This window comes from Coregonus clupeaformis, chromosome 3 (assembly GCF_020615455.1).
Source record: "Coregonus clupeaformis isolate EN_2021a chromosome 3, ASM2061545v1, whole genome shotgun sequence".
NCBI lineage: Eukaryota > Metazoa > Chordata > Actinopteri > Salmoniformes > Salmonidae > Coregonus > Coregonus clupeaformis.
In genome coordinates this window covers 30,438,339-30,448,897 of record NC_059194.1, presented here as the reverse complement: position 1 = coordinate 30,448,897, position 10,559 = coordinate 30,438,339, and positions in this window count along the sequence as shown.

Below are 10,559 nucleotides of genomic sequence, written 5' to 3'. Positions count from 1 at the left end.
GATTCTAACCAGAATAGAAAGAGGAGTGGGAGGCCCTGGTGCACAACTGAGCAAGAGGACAAATACATTAAAGTGTCTAGTTTGAGAAACAGGCGCCTCCACAGGTCCTCAACTGGCAGCTTCATTAAATAGTATCCGCAAAACACTAGTCTCAACGTCAACAGTGAAGAGGCGACTCCAGGATGTTTACCTTCTAATAATAATAATAATAATATGCCATTTCGCAGACGCTTTTATCCAAAGCGACTTACAGTCATGCGTGCATACATTTTTGTGTATGGGTGGTCCCGGGGATCGAACCCACTACCTTGGCGTTACAAGCGCCGTGCTCTACCAGCTGAGCTACAGAGGACCACAGACTGCCCATCTTAATCTTTTATTTTTATTGGCCAGTCTGAGATATGGCTTTTTCTTTGCAACTCTGCCTAGAAGGTCAGCATCCCGGAGTCGCCTCTTCACTGTTGACGTTGAGACTGGTGTTTTGCGGGGATGTTCTTGAAGAGTTTGTTCGCTCCACAGGCAGGGTGTTCTCATAAAACCAACTCTACATGATCACCCCGCTAGAGGAGCGAACCAACTCTGCAGACACATACAGCAGGCTGGAAAAGGCCGGTCGAGATGGGAGGACAGACTCACTCACTGATTGGTTTGGTGCTTTGCTTTCCCGCTAACACAGCTCTATGAGTGTGTGTCTAACATTTACTGTCTGCCTGGCCTGTTGTCTTAGAACTACAGTTTGATGGTGCTCTGACATCATGGTCTGGGTTTGACTAGTACTGTCTGGGTTTGACTAGTACTGTCTGGGTTTGACTAGTACTGTCTGTTTTGTCACTGTGTAGTTTGACTACAAGAATAATACATGTTAATTATTTGTAGTGCTGAGCGATTAACCGAAATGTTGGTTATTTTAAAGGTTCAATTATTTTAATTCCATTTCCTTAGTTTTTTTTCTGTGAGCTCAATGCGCACATTGTGTAGTTTCTCTAGAGACAAATAAGATGAAGCCCAACCTGTGTAATATAGTAGGGAGTTGTAGTTTCCAACAGTACAAAATTCAACAGTTTTATTGCAGAAAACGTGGTAATTAACTATGGTGACCATAATCCATTGCGTGCCGGTGTTTCTTTTACACCTGCTAAGTTAGGTTAGTGTGGGTCAGAAACGGAGAGAAGAGAAAAAATAATGTGTGATGGAGAGGGATAGAAAGAAGTTGTTGCAAGTTACCTGTACCTGAAAATACATAATCTAAGTGATTTGATAGTTGGTATTCAGCAGTCATAAAAGTATGCCTTATTTACTTTGAAGAACTACTAAAATAGTGATTTTGTCAGACAGCATACTGTAGGCAGCAGCTCTATGGAGACTTGGAATGAAATAATAGTCAAATGTAATATACACAACTTAAATATTTTCGTAATGTGAATAAATTATTAATAAGTGATAAGCAGTAAAGGACAGTCACTGCCATCATGGGACTTGTATTATTGTTTTATTCTGTGTTACAGCATTTAACTCAAATTATGCATAGTGTATTAAATGTGAAAACTGTGATTATTTAAAAAAATATATCTAATAGAAACCGACCACAAAGAGCACTAATCACTCAGCACTATCAATTTGAAAATACTTTCGTTAACTTATTCTCTCTTTTGCCAATAAAGATAACATCAATTTTTTCCTTTTGTAATGGATTTATTAAGGTTTACACATTGCTATTATACATTTATTGTTTATGATATTGAATTTATTTGTGGTATTGAGGAATATTTTGTTTGTTATATTGCAAAAAAATAAAATAATTACAGTGAGGGAAAAAAAGTATTTGATCCCCTGCTGATTTTGTACGTTTACCCACTGACAAAGACATGATCAGTCTATAATTTTAATGGTAGGTTTATTTGAACAGTGAGAGACAGAATAACAACAACAAAATCCAGAAAAACGCATGTAAAAAATGTTATAAATTGATTAGCATTTTAATGAGGGAAATAAGTATTTGACCCCTCTGTAAAACATGACTTAGTACTTGGTGGCAAAACCCTTGTTGGTAATCACAGAGGTCAGACGTTTCTTGAAGTTGGCCACCAGGTTTGCACACATCTCAGGAGGGATTTTGTCCCACTCCTCTTTGCAGATCTTCTCCAAGTCATTAAGGATTCGAGGCTGACGTTTGGCAACTCGAACCTTCAGCTATCTCCACAGATTTTCTATGGGATTAAGGTCTGGAGACTGGCTAGGCCACTCCAGGACCTTAATGTGCTTCTTCTTGAGCCACTCCTTTGTTGCCTTGGCCGTGTGTTTTGGGTCATTGTCGTGCTGGAATACCCATCTACGACCCATTTTCAATGCCCTGGCTGAGGGAAGGAGGTTCTCACCCAAGATTTGACGGTACATGGCCCCGTCCATCGTCCCTTTGATGCGGTGAAGTTGTCCTGTCCCCTTAGCAGAAAAACACCCCCAAAGCATAATGTTTCCACCTCCATGTTTGACGGTGGGGATGGTGTTCTTGGGGTCATAGGCAGCATTTCTCCTCATCTTAACATGGCGAGTTGAGTTGATGCCAAAGAGCTCCATTTTGGTCTCATCTGACCACAACACTTTCACCCAGTTCTCCTCTGAATCATTCAGATGTTCATTGGCAAACTTCAGACGGGCATGTATATGTGCTTCTTGAGCAGGGGACCTTGTGGGCGCTGCAGGATTTCAGTCCTTCACGGCGTAGTCTGTTACCAATTGTTTTCTTGGTGACTATAGTCCCAGCTGCCTTGAGATCATTGACAAGATCCTCCCGTGTAGTTCTGGGCTGATTCCTCACCGTTCTCATGATCATTGCAACTCCACGAGGTGAGATCTTGCATGGAGCCCCAGGCCGAGGGAGATTGACAGTTCTTTTGTGTTTCTTCCATTTGCGAATAATCGCACCAACTGTTGTCACCTTCTCACCAAGCTGCTTGGCGATGGTCTTGTAGCCCATTTCAGCCTTGTGTAGGTCTACTATCTTGTCCCTGACATCCTTGGAGAGCTTTTTGGTCTTGGCCATGGTGGAGAGTTTGGAATCTGATTGATTGCTTCTGTGGACAGGTGTCTTTTATACAGGCAACAAGCTGAGATTAGGAGCACTCCCTTTAAGAGTGTGCTCCTAATCTCAGCTCGTTACCTGTATAAAAGACACCTCGGAGCCAGAAATCTTTCTGATTGAGAGGGGGTCAAATACTTATTTCTCTCATTAAAATGCAAATCAATTTATAACATTTTTGACATGCGTTTTTCTGGATTTTTTTGTTGTTATTCTGTCTCTCACTGTTCAAATAAACCTACCATTAAAATTATAGACTGATCATTTCTTTGTCAGTGGGCAAATGTACAAAATCAGCAGGGGATCAAATACTTTTTTCCCTCACTGTACATATTCTGAATGTCATGCGTCAGTGTGTAGCGGTAGGACGGAATCAGACGCAGGACACAGAACTTAGTAAAATACGTACTTTACTAAACAAAAGTAACAGAGCATATCTTCCACGCAGGGAAGAAAAAATACCAGCTCACAAGAAAGACAGCAAAACAACAAACAATCACGCACAACACCATGAGAGAACCAGAGGGTAAAATAGGGAAACAAATTAACGTACATTGGAACCAGGTGTGTGCAATAAAGACAAAACAAGTAGAACACAGAAACATAGATCGGTGGCAGCTAGTACTCTGGTGACGACGAATGCCGAAGCCTGCCCAAGCAAGGAGGAGGAGCAGCCTTGGCTGAATTCGTGACAGTATCCCCCCCCTTGAGCTCCAGCCGTGCGCCGACACCGGCCTTGGAGACGGCCAGGAGGACGCGAAGCAGGGCGAGTCGGATGATGACGGTGGAAATCCCTCAACAGGGAGGGATCGAGGATGTCCCTCCTAGAAACCCAGCACCGTTCCGCCGGACCGTACCCCTCCCACTCTACGAGATACTACAGGCCCCCCACCCGACGCCTCAAATCCAGGATGGACCGGACCGAGTACGCCGGTGTCCCCTCGATGTCCAGTGGGGGCGGAGGGACCTCCCGCATCTCAGACTCCTGGAGCCGACCAGCTACCACCGGCCTGAGGAGAGACACATGGAACGAGGGGTTAATACTGTAATCAGGAGGGAGCTGTAACCTATAACAAACCTCGTTCAATCTCCTCAGGACTTTAAATGGCCCCACAAACCGCCGACCCAGCTTCCGGCAGGGCAGGCGAAGGGGCAGGTTTCGGGTCGAGAGCCAGACCCGGTCCTATCCCAGCCTCGGACGCGTCCACCTCGACTATGAATGCCAGATGGATCAGGAAGAGCCAGCACGGGAGCCGAGGTGAACAGATCCTTCAGGTGACCAAAAGCCCTGTCCGCCTCAGCTGACCACTGCAGGCGCACCGGTCCCCCCTTCAGTAAGGTGGTAATGGGAGCCGCTACCTGACCAAAGCCCCGGATAAACCTCCGGTAGTAGTTGGCAAACCCTAAGAATCGCTGCACTTCCTTAACCGTGGTTGGAGTCGGCCAATTACGCACGGCTGAAATGCGGTCATTCTCCATCTCCACCCCTGACGCGGACATGCGGTAGCCTAAGAAGGAGATGGACTGTTGAAAGAACAGGCATTTCTCAGCCTTGACGTACAGGTCATGTTCCAACAGTCGACCAAGCACCCTGCGCACCAGGGACACATGCTCGGCTTGTGTAGCAGAGTATATTAGAATATCATCTATATACACCACTGCACCCTGTCGGTGCAGGTCCCTGATAATCTCATCGACAAAGGATTGGAAGACTGAGGGAGCATTCATCAACCCGTACGGCATGACGAGGTACTCATAGTGCCAAGAGGTGGTAATAAATGTTGTCTTCCACTCATCCCCTTCCCGGATACGCACCAGGTTGTATGCGCTCCTGAGATCCAATTTGGTGAAGAAGCGCGCCCCGTGCAATGACTCCGTCATACTAGCAATGAGAGGTGGTGGATAACTGTACTTCACCGTTATCTGATTGAGACCTCGATAGTCAATGCACAGGCGTAAACCGCCATCTTTCTTCTTCACAAAAAAGAAACTCGAGGAGGCAGGGAAGTGGAAGACCGAATGTGTCCCAGAGATTCGGAGACATATGTTTCCATAGCCGCCGTCTCTTCCTGTGACAGGATACACGTGACTCCGGGGAAGTGCAGCGCCCTCCCAGAGATTTATCGCACAATCCCCCTGTCAATGGGGTGGTAATTGAGTCTCCTTCCTTTTACAGAAGGCGAGAGCCAAATCGGCATATTCGGGAGGAATGTGCATAGTGGAGACCTGGTTTGGACTCTCCACCGTAGTTTCACCTACGGAAACACCTACACACCTCCCCAAGCACTGACGAGACCCTCCCTTGAGAGCCCTCTCTTGCCACGAAAAATTGGGGTCATGAGAGGCTAACCTGGGAAGCCCCAACACCACTGGAAACACAGGAGAATCAATCAGAAAGAGGCTAATCTCTCCTCATGACCCTCCTGTGTTTTCATCCAGAGTGGAGCTGTGACCTCCATAATCAGGCCTGACCCTAAAGGGCGACTATCTAAGGCATGGATAGGGAAGGGCACATCAACAGGCACAATAGGGATCCCTAATCTATGTGCAAATAAAATGTCCATAAAATTCCCAGCTGCCCCTGAATCTACGAGCACCTTATGCGGGAAAACTAAGGAAATTCTACATTAACACACATGTGCGCAACAGGGAGCTCTGGGTGAGTCGGGTGCCTACTCACCTGGGGTGATCCACCAGTACCCTGCCTGCTGCTTCGACTCCCGGAGGACCCTTTCCAGCACCGACCAGCAGTGTGTCCTCTGCGGCCACAGTTGGTGCAGGAAACAGCCCCCCTTCCGGTAACCCTTAAATCAGCACCTCCGAGCTGATGTAGGGTCGGAAGTGCTGGGAGATGGACTGGACGGACCCTGATCTGGACGTCCGCGGGTGGCCAACAGGTTATCCAGCCATATAGATAAGTCCACCAGCAGGTCCAGGTTGAGGGTGGTGTCCCTGCAGGCCAGCTCTCGACGAACGTCCTCCCGTAGGCTGCATCTGGAATGTTCGATCAGCGCTCTCTCATTCCATCCCGCGCTGGCTGCCAAGGTCCTGAAGTCCAGTGCGAAGTCCTGTGCGCTCCTCCTCCCCTGTCTGAGGTGGAACAACCGTTCCCCCGCCGCTCTCCCCTCTGGTGGATGATCAAATACCGCCTGGAAGCGGCGGGTGAAATCCTCATAGCGCACCGATGCTGCGTCTATACCTCCCCACTCAGCGTTGGCCCACTCGAGCGCTTTCCCCGACAGACAGGAGATGAGGGCGGACACGCTCTCATATCCCGAGGGAGCCGGGTGGATGGTTGCCAGGTAAAGCTCCACCTGGAGCAGAAACCCCTGGCACCCGGCAGCTGTTCCGTCATATACCCTCGGGAGCGAGAGCCGAATCCCACTGGATACAGGTGGTGAAGGAGTAGACAGTGATGTGTGGGGATTTGTAGTGGGAGGAGGTGTAGGAAAACCCCTCTCTCCCATCGCTCCATCGACTGTAGTACTCGAGCCATGGCTGTGCCGAGATTCTGTAGCATGGTCGAGTGCTGCTGGATGCGTTCCTCAACTGATCCTGGAGGAATGGATGTGCCTGCTGACTCCATTATGGGTGTGTGATTCTGTCATGCGTCAGTGTGTAGCGGTAGGACGGAGTCAGGTGCAGGACACAGAATTTAGTAAACTACGTACTTTACTAAACAAAAGTAACAGAGCATATCTTCCACGCAGGGAAAAAAAATACCAGCTCACAAGAAAGACAGCAAAACAACGAACAATCACGCACAACACCATGAGAGAACCAGAGGGTAAAATAGGGAAACAAATTAACGTACATTGGAACCAGGTGTGTGCAATAAAGACAAAACAAGTAGAACACAAAAACATAGATTGGTGGCAGCTAGTACTCCGGTGACAACGAATGCCGAAGCCTGCCGAGCAAGGAGGAGGAGCAGCCTCGGCTGAATTCGTGAAACTGAATGGTAATTAAAAAATGTCTTTAAAATAATAGTTTCTGTTCATTTACATAGCCTACATTTTCAATTTTTTAACATTTTCCATTGATTTAAAGAGAATACAAAAAAAAAGTTACTTTGTGTATATACATGGAGGGAGCACTATTTTAACAACATTTCTGTATAAAAACTGAAAAAGTACTGGCAAAAAATTACCAGTACAATTTTATGGATAGTTCCTTCAAAGAAAGTGCAGAAATTACTGTATGAACACAGTGACTGTCCGTTAATAGATAGAGCTGATATTTAGATAAAATATGTTTTTTTTTAAATGTAAAAAAAAGACTGTTTTGTTTTTTAAGGAAATACTCTTTAATCTATTACAGGGAATGTCTGTAAAAAGGAAAACACTTTTTTTTTTTTTTTTTACAGATGTATACAAATATCAACTCCATCTATTAACGGACACTCTCTGTGTTTATACTGTAATTTCTTTGAAGGTACTGTCCGTAAAAGAATGGAAATTGCACCGGCAATTTTTTGCCAGTACGTCTTCTATTTTTGTACGGATATTTTTTTACAGTGTGGAGTGTACTGTAATATGGGATGATAGACCTCAGCCTTGTGTTATCGTCAGTGTTAGTCTATTGTAGTGAACAGTGTTACACGCTAATGTAGCAGACTGTATAACAGTAGTGTATGGTCCAACAATGTGACAATAATTAGAGACTGCTAAGTGTAATGTACTGGACCGGCCTGCCTTGTTGTTTAATGAAGTCTAATGAAACCTCTCTTTCAGGAGTGGACTCCAGAAAATAAAATTAAAAGAGGGAAGAAAGAGAAAGCGGTAGAGGCACAACAAGGCACAATATAGAGGAGGGGAATATGTCTCCACCTGTCTTTATTTTGACCTCATGCTACAGTACAACTCTATCTCAGTGATGCAGTGACCTCAGGCTGTATTACTGCTTGGCATGGCAATAGCACCACCCTCAATCGCATCGTGCTACAGAGGGTGGTGTGGACAGCCCAGTACATTACTGGGGCCAAACTCCCTGCCATCCAGGACCTCTATATCAGGCGGTGTGAAAGGAAGAACCAGAAAATCATTAAAGACTCCAACCACCCAAGCCAATGACTTCTCTGTGCTTCCGCACGGCAAGCGGAACCGGTGGATCAAGTCTGACACCAACAGGCTCTGAATAGCTTCTATCCCTATGCCCTAAGACTGCTAAATAGCTAACAAAATGGCTACACAGACTGAGTTGACCTTTTGTATTTTATTAATATTTTTGCACTGTCTCTATGCACACTCACAGGGCCCTACACACTACACACACTGATACTCCAACATGCATACAAACTCTCACTCCATCATTTGCTCACACTCACACTCAATCATCATATACACTGCTGCTACTCTGTTTATCATATATCCTGACGCCTAGTCTCCTTACCCCTATACATATCTACCGCTGTCAATCCAGTATACCTGCACATTGTAAATATGGTACTGGAAGTGACCTTGTATATAGTATGCTTACTTACTTTATCGTGTTCTTCTTATTTTTATATCTTGTGTTTTTGATCTACCTTGTTATTTTGAGTATTACATTGTTATTGATTACTGCATTGTTGGGGTTAGAGCTTGCAAGAAAGTCATTTCACAGTACTTAAAAACTTAACTTGAAACTTGCTGAGTAGCTGGAGTCATTCAGTACTCACTTCCCATCTCATTATGATGAATCATCAATTCCTAATTACTGAATGGTTTGTTAATTGTTTGTAGTTAGTGTTAGTGTATGGTTGATTTACAGTTATGTCTCTCTTTGTGAGCTGTATTATGAGAAAACTAATGTGGACAGAGGAGTCAAAATATTGTACAAAACATTTGAGCCTTGAGCATTGTGTGTGTGAGTGAGTGTGGATACATTCACAGACACAGCAATCAGCTCGTCATGGGTGACTTGGGAGAACAGTGCTGTAGCAGGTGGGACCGAGGAGACGGCAACAGAGAGCGCTTTATCCTGGTGACACACACACACACTCTGACACACACATTGTGAGATACACACACTAACCACCATTCCCTTGTATCTCTCTCTCTGTTGGTCTAATGGCTGGGATGCCAGTGAGATGTTCAACATATCCTCCCTTCAGCTCGTTATACCATTTTTAGAAAGTTTAGTTGCCGTATTTACCTCGACAAACACCTTATTCCCTGCTGGCATACCTGTAGCTCAGTTGGTAGAGCATGGCACTTGCAATGCCAGGGTTGTGGGTTCGATTCGCACAGGGGGCCAGTATGGAAAAATAAATACAAAAATGTATGCACTCTCTCTGGATAAGAGCGTCTGCTAAATGTGTAAAATTTATACTGGTACCTTTTTGATACAATCATGCAATTTTTCTCTCCTTCCCGTAGCTCCACCGCCTCAATCTCAGTGTCATCCAGAACTTCCCTTAAAGCCCAGAGAAACCTGTACAGACCAACAGAACTCTGCACACGACAAGCTTCCAGTCAACACCTGCAGGAACATAGGCTACCCTACAGATGTTTTGATCACTCTTTTCTTGCTGAGAATTTTCCTGCACACCAGGAAACGCAAACTTGTAGTGTATTTGATGTTTAAGAATTTAAAAGGCTTCTAAAGTTTGTAATTTCCACTTTGAAATGTCAGACTTGATTTGTATGAACCTCTACAAAAAATGTCCATTAATTATAATCCACATAATTCACATTTTCTGTTGCTGCAGGATTATTTTCCTACTGTAGCAAACTTGTTCAAATTAAGATCCTACATCTGTATGTTAACATGATCCATCTCTAGACAAACATGATACAACAAGCAAGATACTGTAGATATGAAAGCATGCATTCAGGTCAAGCCTTTATTTACATGCCTGTTACAGTACATTGTGTAATTGTACTGTGGTAGTATCTTGCCAGAAGGTGAAGCAAGCCAAGGACTTGAACCTCACTGGTGTAAGTGTTAGATGGAACATCAGGGTTAGTGCAAAACAGGAATTGTTTTGATTAGCTAATAGATCTGGTTGATGCAATTGCTATTTCATGTTGGCTTGTATGACCTGAAGTAAGTGAGCTGTCTGGATAATAGATCCTTTTCTACAGCACTACTAATATCCAACTTCGACTTGAATAATGTCTCTGTATTACAATAAATGTTTAGCTGTTTTGCTGCCCAGGCATTGCAAGCTGGTTGCGTGAGCAGCCAGGCAGGTTGGAACAGGCTGGACAGCTAGCTAACATTACAGATGGACAAATAGGTCAAAAAGTATTATACAGGCTATATATATATACTGTAGATAACCAAAGCTAGGTTTCAGTTTGATATGTCACAGCCCCGAACATAGAAAAAATAGATAACCAGTCAAGACATGCAGCATTCCTCACTTTGAATGAGACTGTATGATCTCTATGTAATTACTTAGGTTTCCTTCATTTTTTTATGGAAAAGATAGAAGAGAAAATATTGATTTTAATTACATCAACAACAGCTTTCACTGATATTCAAATGGGAAGCACTT